The sequence below is a fragment of the Columba livia genome, chromosome 3 (genome assembly GCF_036013475.1).
Source record: "Columba livia isolate bColLiv1 breed racing homer chromosome 3, bColLiv1.pat.W.v2, whole genome shotgun sequence".
In the NCBI taxonomy this organism is placed as follows: Eukaryota; Metazoa; Chordata; class Aves; order Columbiformes; family Columbidae; genus Columba; species Columba livia.
The window spans coordinates 61,753,023-61,769,793 of NC_088604.1; the positions used below are offsets into that span (position 1 = coordinate 61,753,023).

At 39.9% G+C, this 16,771-nt stretch overlaps 1 long non-coding RNA gene across 3 annotated transcripts; it reads left to right on the forward strand.

Moving 5' to 3' along the window:
- The first annotated feature begins 148 nt into the window (after positions 1-148).
- Positions 149-16,464, forward strand: LOC110363935 (uncharacterized). Of its 3 annotated transcripts, XR_010471398.1 has the most exons (6): positions 149-865; positions 1,858-1,989; positions 3,890-4,022; positions 13,664-13,767; positions 15,038-15,139; positions 16,211-16,464. It is a non-coding gene; the product is annotated as an uncharacterized LOC110363935 (long non-coding RNA). The 3 variants fall into 3 exon arrangements; XR_010471399.1 differs by lacking the exon at positions 15,038-15,139 and having other exon boundaries at positions 152-865; XR_002422344.2 differs by lacking the exons at positions 13,664-13,767; positions 15,038-15,139; positions 16,211-16,464 and having other exon boundaries at positions 156-865; positions 3,890-5,178.
- The last annotated feature ends 307 nt before the right edge of the window (positions 16,465-16,771 follow it).

The window sequence follows — 16,771 nt, forward strand, 5'->3', positions numbered from 1 at the left end:
CGCGCCTGCGCCCGCCGTGCGGCGAGCGCGCGCCCCGCAGAGGGAGGCGGGGGAGAGAGCGCCCACCGCCGCGGGGAGCCGCCCCCTCCGCGAGAGCGGCGGCGGAAGCGCCAGGCCTAAGCGGGGCGGGGTTACCGGGGAAAAGGGCCAACAGCGTTCCCCGCCGCCTGCGGGCCCGCCCCCTCCGCGCGTCACGGTGCCGACGCCATCGGCAGCGCCCCCGAGGGAGGGGCTGTGATAGCGGCTTGGGTGCACCGCCCTCTTCCTGGAACCCGGATGTGCGGTGCGACCGTGGGCGGCAGCGCCCCCTATGGGTGTGGCGGTGTGAGGAAACAGCCCGGGCCGGGCCGGGTGGCGGCGGCTCCGCGCTGAGCGCTCCCCTCGGGAAGCCCTTGCGCTCTCCGCGGGGTGCCGGGCCTGCTGCGCTGGGCTGCCCGCGGGGGAACCGCGCTTTCCCCGAGACAGCGCCGCTGGTGTCCTGCTGCCTGGCTTGGCCGTGGCTGCGCGCAGCCCCCGCTGCACCGGCCCCCAGGGAGCGCCTCGCTAGGTGACGCGGGGATGCGCCGCGGCCCGGCCCGTGGGCGCTCAGGCATCTGCTAGACGGGCCCTGCTGTGGATGGCCGCCCTTCTCAGCACGCCGGGGCTTCACGCTGTCCATACCTTATGTAGCAACAACACGTAAGGCAAAACCAGAAGTGGCCTGAATAGTAACACCGTACATCAGTCTTGCAAGAAAGAAAAGGCAAGAGCTTGCTTATTTCTTCAGCCAGAGCTCTTGCTCCACAAGTCTCTCTTCGATGTGTTTTCCTGGATTCCGTGTGTTTCCCTGGACCCGTCCATGGTCGAGCTGCAGTGCACTAGGAAAGTTAGTTATCTCCAAGCTTCTTTGGCTTCTGGAGGGAGTCTAACACCCTTGACAGAATAAAGGGCCTATACAGAATGCCATGTTCTCCTGCTAGACCCGTTTTACTACCTGATTTAAGTCCCACTGAGGTGGCAGCCCGGTACTTCACACTCAGAGGAATCCTCTCATTTTTAATTTTTCCTTCTTCCCTTTTCCCACTTCACCGTCACAACTCTTCCAGTTTTTCCAGATTGCTGTTGCCAACTGCTCAACTTCCCTTAAGCACCTCATCCTTTTTGCCTCTAAGATAGTTGTGTTCTGAACTTAAAGCAGAGATTCGTCTTCCTTGCCATTTGAAATGGTATAACCTTTTGCTGCTAACTAAAGTTCCTGAAAACCACTAATATGTTAGCTTATAGTTAAAATAACAGACAAAAGGAACTTCCCAGAAATGTACCATTATCAAGCTTTTGCACCCAAAATTATATTAATGATGAAATTACACAGGTTGATCACATTTCTGTTAGTTAAAATTCCTCAAAATAGGCTATATTGAAGAAATAATTAACTTTTATATATATTGTATCTAGTTATGATTGTAGACTTAGATAAAGCCAACTTAGCATCATAGGTCACTTAATTGGAGCTATTGTCACGTCAGCATCTCTGCAAGTGAAACTAATGTAACCTTCGCTCCACAGCAAAATTGCATACTGCAATTCTATTAATTATACAGAGCTATTTGTAGAAGACGTTTTAAAATCACTTATTAGCAGATGATTGGGGTCAAGTGCCTTTGCTTCTTACACATTCAGTGATTGTATGCTAGTTTGGGCACTGGAGTTTGAAAGATTAATGTATTTATCTATCTGTAGCTATAAAGTTCTTCATAACTTAGTGTAAGGATCCCAAAAAACTTTTATTGTCAAGATAATTTAGTTTTATGTCTGAAAGTAATCTGAACCTCTTATTATTTTAATTTAGTTGCTATTTTATTCTTTGTACTTTTGCAGTGAGAGCACTCTTTTGACATTAATGGGGATCACTTGGCTGCAACAGTTTGTGCAAGACAGAAAGAATAATACAGGGAGGAGGTTCTCTAGAATGGACTATTACCACATGTCTAGATGCCAAACAATTCTGAAGTAAGTTTAATAGTTGTTTATTTCACTAAAACCATGATGTGTAATGTGAAAATGTCATGTCAGTGCTTACTGGAGGGTTGAATGATTTGGGGGAATATGCCGGCCTTTTCACTGTGTGTAGCACCACTCTGAAGCTGTTCAGGTCACTATTTTGGAAAACAGGTTGTTGAGTCTCTTTTCCAACTCTTGTACCATAAACTTACCTTCTAGCTTTGTGCTAGTTAAAAGACTGAACAGAAAGAATAAGAATGGCATGACATGTAGCAAATAAATTTCTAATTCCAAGACTTACATGTGGGGAAACTATCTTTGCCCCAGAGAGACCCAGTACAATGTGTCTGTGTTTGGCTGTGGGGTATCCCTTCCTCCCCATCAGCCCCTTGCAAACCTCCAGGACAAGGAGGGATCTGCTGCTCAGAACATTACCTATTCCCATCAAGCTACACCTAGCATCTACTGAGACTAAAAAAAAATATTTTCAGTGGATTCTTTATGAGGATTTGTTTTGTTTGGCTGGAGAATATGCTGTTTGCTACAGGGTGAACTGAGAAAAACAGTATTCCTGCATGTTTGTAAGATATATTGCCTTCTGTGTATTCGCATTTTAAGTGCAACTGACCCAAACAATGAAACCATATTTCTATTTTTAGGGTGGTTTTTGTTTGTTTGTTTGGAAAGATCTGTATCCCAGCATTTCCCAGAGCTTACAGTAGATATGCAAAGAATAAGGTTTATGGCAAAATACGCACCAAAATGTATCATTAGTGACACATTTATGATATAGCAGATTTGGCCTTTGGTACATGTAAAGCCTGATTTAACTGCCTTGAATTATGATTTAAACATAGCAAGAAGAGGAACTTTTCTTGGCTTTTTAGGTATCATACCTTTTAATCTCTTTCCTTAATGTATCTTCTTAGAATTCACAGCTAAGAGTTAAGCCATTCTCCACGTGGTACCTAATTTTACTGTATTTTATTTCCTGTGAAGCAGCTATTAGATGACATATATTGATACCAAAGCAATCATCCCTTTAAAAGATCAAAGTCAGAGAAAATTACCATCATAGGAAAGCCAAATCTAATGACCCAGATGGAAGGAAGTGCAAGGTTATTTTGCTGCCCATAACAACTCTTAGAGCCAAATTATCCATCAATAAAACATTTTTTTTTTAAGAAAAGGAATACTTTTACAACTTCATGCAACTTCAAACTAATTGTTACACATGCTGAGACTACTTTCTAAAAATAAATACAACTCATACACATATGCAGGGTCTAGTCTTCATCAAGTGTCGTGGGAGTGCTATGTCTAGGGTCTACCTACTTTTGCTGGGCCTCTGAATCTTTGAGTTCTTATTACAGTTAGTGGGTCTCATGTACGACATTATTTGCATTAAAGTAAGTTATATGATCATATTTTTATTTATTAAAACACCTTCAAATAATATTCAGCCTTATAAAGTATGTGTTTGGGTCCACTTTCTGTCTTGCACCTGGTTTGCCCAAGTTTAGAAAAATGGCCCTGAGGTTATTTGTCATTGCCTTTCTGAATTCTTCCGCATACATAGTGCTGTGGAACAGGTTTTACAATGCCTGCCAATATACTCCTTTGCTTGCAGCTCATCAGGAGTTATGGGAACTTGTTCTATCCTGATTCTTTAGTGGAAAGACAAGTAGATTAAGGCTAGAAATGAATGGGAGGTGCTTAAAAAAACCTACTGTTTCAGACTTCAGAGCTGGTTTATTGTTACTGCTTGATCTTTTCCAAAAAGAAGATACCTTTGGCGGTAAGGTACTTTATTCCCAGACAGCAGAATATTTTGAGAATGGTGTTAACACTTACATGTATGTTCTGTGTTTACAACCTCTTTCCAACCTTGATGTTTATATTCTTGCAGTTTCGTCATATGATCAGGTTTCACCTGCTGCTGATTTTACCTTCTACAAAATGGCATCTGTGCTTCAAAGAACCTACTCTCTGTTCTACCAGTCCCTCTGGGATTGTTTCTCCATCAAAAGGGCATCCCACATGTAAGGCTATGAGATTTTCCATGGTAGATGAAAAAGTCCTTTGCACACAGAGCTACGTAGCAGACAGTAACAACGAGGGAGGTATTGTTTTTTCTCCTTCTGTAAAAGAAGCAAGGAGCATTCAGCAAGCAAACGGTGGATCTAAAGCAGTGTTGTTACTCACCACAATGTGGTCATTCTGGTCCCTCCTGTACCTCTGTGCAGGCACGTCCCGTAAGGGGAAATAATAGCTTCTTTCTCAGCAGCCTTCCTGGTGTGTTGTGTCACCAGGGAAATATGCGTGGGATCCTGGCTGGAGACATGTGCTACCTGTGGAGTATTTAATAATATTTCTCTGTGCAAATTTCCTCAACGGAGAATGAATAGTACCTTTCCCATGTCGTTCACCATTGTGCCTGCTCTGTTTTATGCCCTGTCTCCTTTAAGCTTTTAATTTGTATATATCTATCATGGTTCTTGTAAAAGTTGCACATATTTTAAAAAATATGTCAATTGATTGAAAGGAGTAAGCAGTAAAATGGAAGCCTCTAAAGGAAAACTTCTTTGATTAAAAAAATCGAAGTAGAAGATACTGGAAATGAGAAACCTTTAATCTTTTATGATTTTGGCAGATTGCTAAATGAAATTTCATTTCAGCATCTCAAAAAGTGAGGTACAGCTACCATCACCCCAGCACAGCTGTATATGTTTGGTAGGTTCCAGGGAGGAATTCCTTTACAGAATTAACTGAAGGGAGAGTGACTTCTCATATTTACCTCAGGACCTCAAAAGCCCAAGCAGCTGGTCAAATCCCACCTCTCTTTGGATCTTAAAACTATCCTTGTTCCTTCCAAAAGGAGAGGATGCCTCCTGCTTGCATGGTACTATCAAGTCTCTTATAGAAATTAAAACTCCTTTTAGATCTTTTTGACATTTAACTATAAAGCCATCTGGTCTTGCTGCTGTATTTATTTACAGATTATTTATGACAGTGTCTACATCCTCCTTTATAAATATATTCTCTATAATTTTGTAGTGTGAGGAGGAGTAAGATAGTTTAACTTTTCTTGGTACTTTTTGGCACTAACATATGTATTATTCTTTATAAAGTTATTTATGTATTGATAATAACTGCCTTGAAGTATGATAAGGTTATATTAAAATCACTTTTTCTTAATTATTTGTGTTACCTTTGTAGGCACTCAATTGTGGGAACAGCAGTTCCAGCTAACGGGCCTTGGGCAGATTATACAGAAGTATGGTTTTTATGAGTGTAAGAAGTGATAGCCCAGGCCAGTGAGAATGATATCTCAAGTCAGAAAACTGCCCCCATATGTATGATGTGTGAATGTCCTTGGCCCTGGTCTGTGAATGAGTGGGAACATAACTGAAACAAAGATAACATCAGTGTGGTGTGTTTTTAATAACAATTATTGGCAAACCATCTTGTGTAACATCTTAGTGCAGGTCCATATCTGTAAATCCTATAAATTGTCACTGACTAATAAAGAAGGGCTCAGCCTAGCTTAGCTCGCTGCTCTGCTTGGCACTCCTTCCTGAACAAGATCTCTGCCTATGCGTGCATCTCTGTCTGCATCCTGGTGTGCATCATTTCTAATCGCCGTACTCAATATGTATCTTTGTTTTGAAGCTCTAAAATTTACATTACTGAAGACCCGTCTGGTCTGAAAACAGTCTTATACCTCCTTCACTACCTTTATTTAGTTGGCTTCCGTCTCCCTGGATTCTTGAGCAGTTCTCATTGTTCTTGCGCTTCTTACTCTTTCCTCTTGCTCCCTGCGTGTGGAAGTGCACTGTAACTTGCTGGTGGAAGAGGATGTTATCCCTTCCTCATGGATCATTACTCCATTGAATAATGATCTCCATCTGGGAGCGTCATTAATGGCCACTTCAGGAAATTTCTGGCAGATTACTGAATTTGTCAGAAATTGGTTACGATGTGGGAGGAAGTGCTGAAAGCAAGATTTCACATCTCTGTTTCCCATATTACACACATTCTGACCCTTCCTACCCTTTCCTATTCTCTGCTTTTATCTGTGTGTATAAATATATCTCTCCTTTTCCATTTAACTTAGATTTTATTTTCCATCATACTATTTTTTCCTTAACAGTTTTAAGTTATAATCAGTTACTCAAGGATTTTAATTTCATCCTTTAACCTTTATTTCTATATTTCTTCTTCACATTAGCAATACAATCCTCCAGAATATTGACAGTCTTGAAATTTGTACTCCAACTCACCTTTTCCTTGTGGTTTGGTACCTTGTCTATTCTGGATTCTCCACTTTATTTCACTGGGGTAATTCTGCCTCTTGGTCAGAATTTGACTCAGCCTGTTCTTTTAGCTGTTTTTCATTAAGATCAGTTTCCCAGGGATTTTAATTGCTTCCTTTTTCTCCATGGTGATGTAGGTTGCTCCTGATATGTGAAGATAAATAAAATGCAAAACTCCCTCTGTGTCTTATATTTAAGATAGCAATAATCTAGTTTATTTCTTGTTCTTGAAGTCCTCTACATCAAAAACACCCCAACATGCTTTCAAATCTGCTGCTTTTGTTAAAAACAACACTGTTATAATGGCATTTCTCTGATGTTTGAGTCAGGTATAGGCTGCCCAGGGAGGTTGTGGAGTCTCCTTCTCTGGAGACATTAAAAACCCGCCTGGACACCTTTCTGTGTAACCTCATCTAAGTGTGTCTGCTCTGGCAGGGGCATTGGACTAGGTGATCTTTTGAGATCTCTTCTAATCCCTAACATTCTGTGATTCTGCATAGAAGGGATATTAAGAACACTGTACGCTCCATCTGTGGTGGCTGTAAGGAGCCTAATAATTAAAGGCCTCTCTCTATGTATAGCTTTTCTTTACTATGTTTTACAGACTCTCATTTCTTTACACTTTTATGTTATTTTTTCCTGTTGTGTCTTATCTTTTTTTTTTTCTTCCAAACATCTTGATTTATTTTTAAGATCTATTTCCAATTACATCTCTTTATCCACATTTATTGTCAGAGATTAGCAAGGGAAGCCTAGAGCTGAGCATAATGACACTTTGCCAACTAAACTGCCATCCCATCACCCCTTCCAGGGCACAGGGTAGGGCTGGCAGGTCTGCACCAGTGGCCCATGGCCAGGGGCAGGCAGGGCTGCGGTGCAGTGGGGCTGCAGCTCTGGCTGGTCCCCACGGCAGAGCTTCAGCTGAAGGCAGCTCCCATGGGGTGAGGTGGGCCCCGGCTGTGCCTGCCCCTCCAGCAGCCAGCTCACAGCTGGCCCTGACCCTGCAGCCAAACCCCCACTTACCTTGAAGTCATGGACCTCACCTCCATGTCCCCAGCTTACATCTGTTGTTGTAAAAGCTAGAATAATTCCATCACATTGAGGAGTACAACTTTGCATTTACATTAGTGTACTTGAGAGCAGAAATTGGTTTTGAAATATGGTAGCATTCTCATGGCATTTCTATTCTCATTCACAGAAACCCCATTTTTCTGAGTCCAACAGTAAGATATATACAACATACATAGAACTGAAACTTCTTCTGTTTGCATTAAGAGACTCAATGTGTCAGAGAAGAAAGATGTAGTTTTCCTGTTAGTATATAAATAATTCCTGAAGCAAAGCTCTTACCATTGTAACTTCCTGCTAAACTTGACTCAGTTAGCAAATGCTAATGACGGTCCTGTAATGTAAAATCAATAAATATTATTTGAACTAAACCTATTATTTGAGCAGAATGGAAATATACTTAATTAACACATAGTCAAATGTTCTAAAGAAATTACATTTCTTTGTTTTTGAAACATCATGTTCTGTTCCAGTCATTTTAGAGGAACTATATTAGGTAGAATTAGGGCTAAGCCTACACAGTGCTACAGCTTTCTGACTTTCAGTGGAATCCTTGCCAAGTACTTTATTTCTCCCTGTTCCTTCTAGAAAGAGGTTCAGATCTTACAGTTCTTTAAATTAATTATGAAACAAGCATATCAGAAATTGGCAGGATGGAATGAATTTATGCGCACAGAGAAGCAATTGCATCTTTTGCTATTCACACATTTTGTCATATAACTGTTAACTTGTGTGTGCCCCTGTGTGTGCGTCCCGTCAAAGTCCTTTGCCATTTTGTGTCTGTGACAGAGGCGAGAGAATACTCTGAGTGCATGATGCGCGTATCTCTCTTTTACTGGAGGGTGAAAAAAAAGGTGAAGAAAAGCAGCTCTTTGCATCTTTACTCTTCCCATGTGCCTTTTCTTTCAGGCTAAGAGCAGTGTGGCCCTCTTATAGAGAAAATAATTTCATTGAGAAGGGATTAGAATATATAGTCACCGCTCTGGTTGAAAGGCTGGGTCCCAAATGGGTATCTCTTCTGTAGTTGCCAACAGATCAAACAGCGGTCGTGATTAAAGGCAATGCTGATTCTTTGCAGGAGTCCAAGCGCTGCTGTTACGTGGCTAAGGTGGCAGCCCAGATCTAGCTCGAGCAGGTGCTAGAAAGTAACAGGCTGTCTCATCCCCCTCTTCCTCTCCTGACCCAGAGAGTTGTACTAGTAGGTTTCTTCTTGGCCAGCTTAGGGAGATGTCTGGGTAGTGCTTCTTTTCATAGGTGTCCTACAAATGGCTGAGAGGCTGAGAGAGGACAAGCCTCTGGCATGATCCCTGCAATTCCTTTACAGAGGATCTTGTACAGAGAGAAGAAATAGCACTGGACAGCAAAGCGGGGCCCGCTGGGAGTGCACACTGGGCTCATGCTTGCCTCCCCAGATCTCCACTTACAGTTTGTCACTGAAAGAGAGCAGAAACTTCTTGTACCGCTTCCCAGTTCATTCCAATGGGAATTGTTTCAATGCTGGCAAAAAGCCTGGGACTAGGGTAGCCAAGACTGGGCAAATGTACTTCATAACTCAAACCTTTCTCTTGTTTGTGTTTGATCATCATACTCCATCCATTTGAAGGACTGAAGACATAGGAAAAATAGCTGAGAAAAATAAACGCCAAAAATAGTTCATTGAGGTCTTGTGGGCAGGTTATTTATTTGTATGGTTTGATCTTATTCTCTTGGAAGAGAGACAACACTTTGAATGAAGAGCTACTGTATTTTATATGAAAGAAAAGCAGAGGCAGCAGCTACCTTTGACGTACAACCTTTTTATCAATAAAGGCTCTTCTGATATTTTCTGTGTACTACGAGAGCCATTCATGTATTATTAGATATACAAATACACTAAATAGAGATGATGCATTCAAAGTGGCAGACCTTTGCTTTTTCAAATGAGGCATAGTGAAAAAGGAGGCAGGAAACTGTAAGAACAATAGGTCTGGTCCCATTTTCCTTTTCTCTTTATATAGAGAATTTGAAGGAAGTGAAATGGCTCTGTTTCCTCACATCTGACCTATGAGAAAAATAGCCTGTGCAGTCAGTTTTTAGCTTGGGAACACATACGAACTCTGTTTCCCAGTAACAAAATGAAGGATGTGTATTCCTTAGAAAGTAAGTGAATGAAAAAATGACCATGTTTCTTCTGGTGTGAGATACATGTCTTTCCATTGCCTGTTTGCCTCTGTGATGGAAACATTCTGATCTGTAGTAAACAATTAGCTGATGTACCAAGTCTTTATTGATGACTATTTGCTATTGAGGATAATTTGTGTGTTTGGTTAGAGAACCTTTGGTTAATTGGTAGAATGGGGTCAACAATACAGCCTTGGTACTGTAGTTTCTATGTCTCTTAGCCTACAGCTGTGACTGAAGAACTATTATTTGTTCAGTGTGTCTTTAGCTGTCTTAAAGTCAGTTGTCATCTCTGACCTACTTATTGAAGCTCCCCCTATAGTGGTGCTTTATGGAAGGTGAGGCCTTTATCGCTCTTCTTTACTATAAAGACATAACTATGTATACATACAGAGAGTTAGTCAAGTAACTAACTTAAAATAGACACCTTACTTTCAGGTAGCTAAAATCTGGTGAGATGAATACCAAGGTAAGATTTACTCACAAGTAATACAACTTAAAAGCCTGACTGAAAGTTAGGGATCTTTCAGCTCCCACCCAAAATCTTAGCCACTACACTTTACCCAATGATTTCTTAAATGCCCACTGACTTTTGAGGGAGATTATTAATTGCTCTCTACACAGTTCACAACAGTCCTACTTTGCTAGCACCTGCAGATAAACAGTTTTCCATGGCTGATGTGCATCCTAGTGCAACACCAGTCATTTTAAACAGTGTGCATCATAGTCAGGGCACCTTTCAGAAGAAAATGTCAGCTGAGGTAAAGAGAGGTCTTCTGAAGAATTAGAGCATAAAAGGTCACAACCTACTCTTTTAGGGAGAAACAAGAGGTAAGGCTCTCACTACATTTTCCCGTCAGATCTCTTTTCTCCTTTGCTTCCCCTGGCAAGTGAAATAATTCAACAGGAGGAAGGAGGGAAAGTTGGCTGGCTGGAGTCTTTGGCTTTGTATGTCTCCCTAGTAGTAGACAGAACCGACCCACTGATTTACCTAATGATCAGTTGCCTCCATTTTAGATACTGTTTCTCCAGTTTTCCTCCACCCAGAGGACTTCTGTCAACTGTCTATTTACAGCTCCAGCTATATGACTCTGTGAAATAACTGAGAATAAGTCCCTGTTCTGTTTTTTATTTCCATTTTAAGGCCCCACCTCTCCTGAATGTGCTCCTGAGGAAGATGGGTAGTATTTCCTCTGTACTTTATCTCAAATGGTGTACCTGTGCCCATATGTACTTTTCCCTCTGATGGACATGCATACCTTGTTTATGGAGCTGGGACATTCCTCTCCTACACTGACTTACTTTTCTTAGTCTGTGATGCAACTAATTGTCTAAATAAAAATAAAGCTACCCCTCCCATTCCCTTCCATTTCCTGTTGGCACTGTAATTACAGTTATTTATGTTTTTTAGAGCAGAAATACATATATAAATTCTGGAATCATCAGCCCCACGTCCCTTATTGTTTCTGCCAAATTTGCAGACCTTCAGAAGCACACTTTCATGTCATCTAATATTATTTTATAAGTTTCCATTAAATTCAAAATGGAGATGAACTTTTTAAAATGGATTAATGTGCTGGCTCCTAATAGCGGACAGGAGTTGAAGCTGGTCTAAACTTATGTAAGGAAGACTTGGATTCAGGGGAAGTGCATTGGGAAGTTTCTGTAAGAGTTCACAAAGAAAACACTTGTCTGTCTGCAAGACGGCTTTTGTGCTTCCTTTGGTAAACACAAGCGAAGCGAGATTCATTTCTGCTATTTGTGTGACAGAAAACAAGTAATATTTGCTTCAAAATATGACATCACAATGCCTTGAGAAGCAAGTTTTATATACATGTAACGCAATTATGTAGGATAATAATGAACCAATCAAGAAGATGGTTGTACTTAATTTTCTGAACTGTGTTTCTAAGCTTCTCCATCACATCAGAGATGATTGGACAAAATTTTCCTGAGGAAAAATAAAAAATGGTAAGACTTATCCCAGAAGTTTGGGATTCACAATTACAATTAACTTTGCAGATGAAAACTTAATGAAGACTCATAAAACTTAGCTGTTGGATGAAGAAGAAAACTGGCACATCATTTGTAACCAAACCATATGGTGTGTTTGAAAGTACAAATTAATTTGATGTTCTCATAGTACCTCCCTGGTAGATATTTTTCTACTGTTTGAAATCAGCATACAGTTTGACCATCTACATCATGACAGAAATTCCTTCTAGGCTATTAGGTCATTAGGTGAGACCATTAACAGTGCTCTGTGGGAAGCTGCATTGAGTCTGATCATTGTTCTGTATTGCAGTTTCAAACAGCATGAAATCAAATGATTTAAGATCAAAAGACTTGTAGCTGCAGTGCCAGTGAAATTAATAAAATTTTATCAGTTACAAATTTGAACCTCATTTGGATTTTAGAGCTAGCATTGCATCTTGAAAGCATAAAAGAGTTCTTAAAAGGTAGTTTATATAAAAACTTGTCCCTAAAACTACACTTCCTCATATGCAGGAACTAATAAAGTGTTTCTGTACTTGACTTCAAAATACAGCATAAATTTGGTGTAATTGTGAAGATTATCAGATTCAAATCACAGAATCACAGAATCACAGAATCGACTGGGTTGGAAAAGACCTCAGAGATCATCGAGTCCAACCCTTGGTCCAACTCTAGTCCGTTTACTAGATCATGGCACTAAGTGCCATGTCCAGTCTCAGTTTAAAAACCTCCAGGGACGGTGAGTCCACCACCTCCCTGGGCAGGCCATTCCAATGCCTGACCACTCTCTCTGTAAAGAATTTCTTTCTAATATCCAGCCTAAATTTCCCCTGGTAGAGTTTAAGCCCATGCCCCCTTGTCCTATTGCTAACTGCCTGGGAGAAGAATGTGCATCTTAAGCACTGTTTTTAAGCTGACAACCTGGAAAGTAGACTAACAAAATTACAGGTTTATCCCTAAAAATGCTATAAACAGGATTGTTATATTAAATTATTATTAACTGTCATGAACTCAGTGATAAAGTTTTCTTATGCCTTTAGCCAACTATAAGCTTCTGTGAACCATGCTTGCATGGCCAGCAGGAGGTCTTAACATTTCACAAAATAAAAAAAAAAAAGTAATGACTTTTGCCATGACAAGGTTTCATATGTTAAGTAAATGTATTCTGACAAATGTCAGTCCACAGTTCCATTTCAGTTCCATTTCCTTCAGGAAAAGATTTGATGTACTTCTGTTATGAGTCATTATAAATGCCTGAGCTTTAGCAAGGAAATTTATATGAAACTAATAGATAAAGATATTACACCTAGAGCTGTATTTGATGTGGATGTGAATAGTAATTTTATATTAATGTAACTGTCATCTCTGCTACCATTATTTGACATCTTTATGCAAAGCCAGTTGGTTTTCAAAAAAAAGCCCCCAAAATGTCAGTATGCATATGTGTAGAGGGAAAGGGAGAAGAGGAGGTGATTTTTTTTTTTTCATGATGCATACCAAACAAGAGGACAGAGGGACTGGATGATTCAGTTGTTACCACGTTGTCTGGAGATCAGGAGATATACTGCTGTTTCCTTGCAGTATACAAGAGATTTTTTGATACCGGGAATCTGAGAAAATAATAAGTGTTCATGTTCATCTCTCTCAAACATTCAGCTGTTACAGCAAAGAGCACTATATAACACACTAAATACAATCAGCTATTTATATACTTATTTTTGTAAACTGTCTCCAAACACTTTTTGATACTCTGCTCCCTGAAGACATTACTGCACATCCTCTTTACTTCACATCCTCTTGTGTAGAAAAGCATCACCCAAGCTCAAAATACACCCCCTACTAATTCTGACTTTGTGCATATTTAGGGAGGTTTTTTTGAGTTCAGTCTTACCATTTTCAAGTAACTACTCTCAGGCACATTATTAGGGTCACCCTGTAGTTCTTTTTATAATGTGTGCTGTATAACTAATGTTACGGGCCCAGTCTTTTAGCCTGCACTAATACAGCACCTTTCTGTCATTACATACAGAGGTTTACTCTTGAGTTAGGGGTAGAGCAAGTCACTTTGGTGATCTGCATCGAGATTTTAAGTACCCCTTCTCTTTTCTATTCAACTGTGGTAAAGATTTGCATGTTTAATTTAGGAAGAAGCAGTATTCCATTGTTTGAGGCACCTAGTAGATAACAAGAAGCGTCTGATGCCCTGAGGCCATTTCTGAAATGAGTTTCCTCTCCTGGACAGACACAGGTGAGTAACAGTGTAAGTGAATCACTCCATTTACCTCAACAGAAGTGTTCATTCAAGTGCCAAGACTGTCATTAGTCACTGTGCTTGTACTTGTAGTCTCTCTTGTTCTGAGACTGGTCCATCATGTTTGCTTTTACATTTAAAGAAATGTGTATATTTTGTTAGGTTACTTTTTCAACTTGCTGCAAGAGAGAAAAAGAGTGTGGGGTTTTTCATTATTATTTTTTGTTTTGGGCTTTTGTGGTTATTATAGGAAAAGTAAAGTTTAAAGCCCATACAATTAATGTTTTAAAACACGGCTCTACAGGAAAATTCTTGGAAAGTTTTACAGACCATCACTATGCTTTTTATTTTGATAAAATAATTTTCTCCCTCTAAACAACTGCTGACTTAAGACAAAGCAGCCAAGTAAGACTAATGATTGGTCCAAGAATGATGAACATGCTTTGGATATGGAGTTCATAAGAAGATAGAGTGCTGTTTTCCTGGTTGATTGGCTTGTCTCAAAGAAGATAGTTGTACTTCTGACTATCTCTAAAAACCATACTCTCTGAATATTGCTTACTCCTCTCAGATTTCTATAACAGCATTGACTTGCTGTGGTTTTTAATTTTGCATTGCAACCAAGGACTCTGTCTTGTTCTAGGAAAAGATATCTTACTTTTCCTGTGGTGTTACCAAGTCCACCGGAATAAGGAATGTAGTGGATCCTCTACCACTTGTGATCTTTATATCATGTAAAGACATATTTTAAAGACCTGTTTTGGCCTGGGCTGAAGTGGCTTTACAATTTAATGTTGAGTCATAACCCTACAGTGGGTTGCAGAATATACCACACCCATGCTGAGAAGTGACTCACGGCAGGTCGACGGCGCAGATACGTGATGGGAGTGGGCTAAGACAAGACACATACGCACACCGCTGATTGACTCACACCATTGTAGTTTCTGTTCCAGCTTTGGATACAGTAAGGACAATCTCTGGCACTTTGCACAGGTCTAAGTGGCTGGTGTTAAAGAGATGAGATGCAGGCACACGTTGTCAGGAACTCATGTTTATACTCAAGCAGCAAGTCAAACAAAAGTGCATTGAAAGAACAAAGAAAGACCTGGACTAAGTGAGAAGTCTAGCAGTGAAATCTACAAATCCTGGTGGCAGTTCTAATGGTTTGTAGCTGGGGAGGATCTCAACAGAAATATATAGGCTGGAAAACAGAAAAAATGGTCATTACTCAGCAAATGACCTTGTAACTTTCTGCTATGTTTTTCAGGCTTAGCCTGTTATGTCTTTGGAGAAACCTCTTACAACAGATGCACTTACAACATGTTTACTGTAAACATGAAATTCTTTTTCAAAACTAATTTCTTATGAGGTAAGAAGACAGGAGGAGACAAAAAGTAGAGCTGATTGTTGACATTCATGCGGGAGAAAGTTTACTAGGGTGCTCTTAGGCCATCTCTGCTTGGACGTGTATTGTTCAAAGTTGTCGTTGATGACATGTGTAAAGAGGTGACAAAGTTTGTGTCATCCTATTTGAAATCATAGCATAAAACAGACCATGGTACTGAAAAGGGCAAAGTAATATACTTGGATGAAAATAATCTTAATTATCTGTAACAGAACTATTAATTATTATCACTTTGGAAATAGATTTTGAAACCACTGTGGGTAGTGCTCAGCACTTTTCAAAAAGACATGTTAAATGCTTGGAATCATTAGGAGGAAGAACAAAACAGAAAATATCATTATGTCTTTGTACATGCCATACCCACATACTGAATAATGCTGACAGCTCTACTCATTCTATCCCAGAAGAGAACATGGAGTTATTTGAAAAACTATAAAGAAACAAGGAGGATGAGCAACATGGAAAGGCATTCATCTTACATGAGAGTAAATAAAACTAGGGCTCTTCAGCTTGAAAATAGGATGAGTGATGGGAAAGCTATAGGCAGGAATGTGATGGAGAAGGGACAAGATGGAATAATTACTTGCTCCAATAAGTGTCGGCAGCCAGGAGAGAAACCAAACAATAGTTTTTGTTGATTATACTGTTTTCTGAATGCATTTTGTCACTGCTGAAGGCAAAATGTTGGATTAAATTGACTGTTTGATCAAATCCAGTAAATTTACTGAGGTGTTCTCAAGCTATGTTTTTTTTTCCGATCTTGCATTGCATAATTTCCCTGTTTGGCTGCCTTCATGTTAAAATGTGTATCTGGGGGGAAAGTAACAGTACAGTAAGGTGCCAACGAAGGTCAAATTAGAATAATCTGTTTTAAAACAGGTTCTTATGACTTTTGGGGAGCACTCTTAGTAAATGTGTCTAAAATGCATAATGAATTATGAGTCCAGTGACGACCTCAGCCAGTGATATGAAATAGGTAGGAGCAATATTTCCATGTCTGTCATGTGAGCTTTTTTTTTTCTTTTTTTCCCCAAGTATCATTTGTGGAAGCAGAATAACTGAAAACCGTGATCTCTCTAATTTTCACATTTCCTGCTCTCTGCCGCTGCCTCTGTAAGGACATCATCAGTCACTTGCTCCTGGCGCTGCCCGGCTCATTTTCATACTTTGGCAGCATCATTGCTCTGTTAATTGTCATGGTAACAGATGGTTTTGATTACTTATTTTCCTAGAATTGTTTTAACATTACATGACAAGGAAGGATGATTCAATAAATTGTAATGAAAGCATACCGTGTTTCAATAATCTCCTGGTGTGTTCCTGGGAACCAATACTTAACAGTGTGCATAACACTTTATTTTCGAAAGACAGGAATAAAAAAAAAAAAAAACACAAATGCACTTTCTCCAAAAAAAAGGTTAAAATAAAACAGATAAAGAATTACTGTGTTTTGTTCAACTTTATCAGATAAATAGTTGATCTTCTTATAAATTAGGGACTGTGATTCAAAACAGACTTGAAAAATAATCTCTAAAATAGATATAATGATGAAAATTATGATGATAGTAATAATAAATTTGGTCTGAAAAGTCCCTA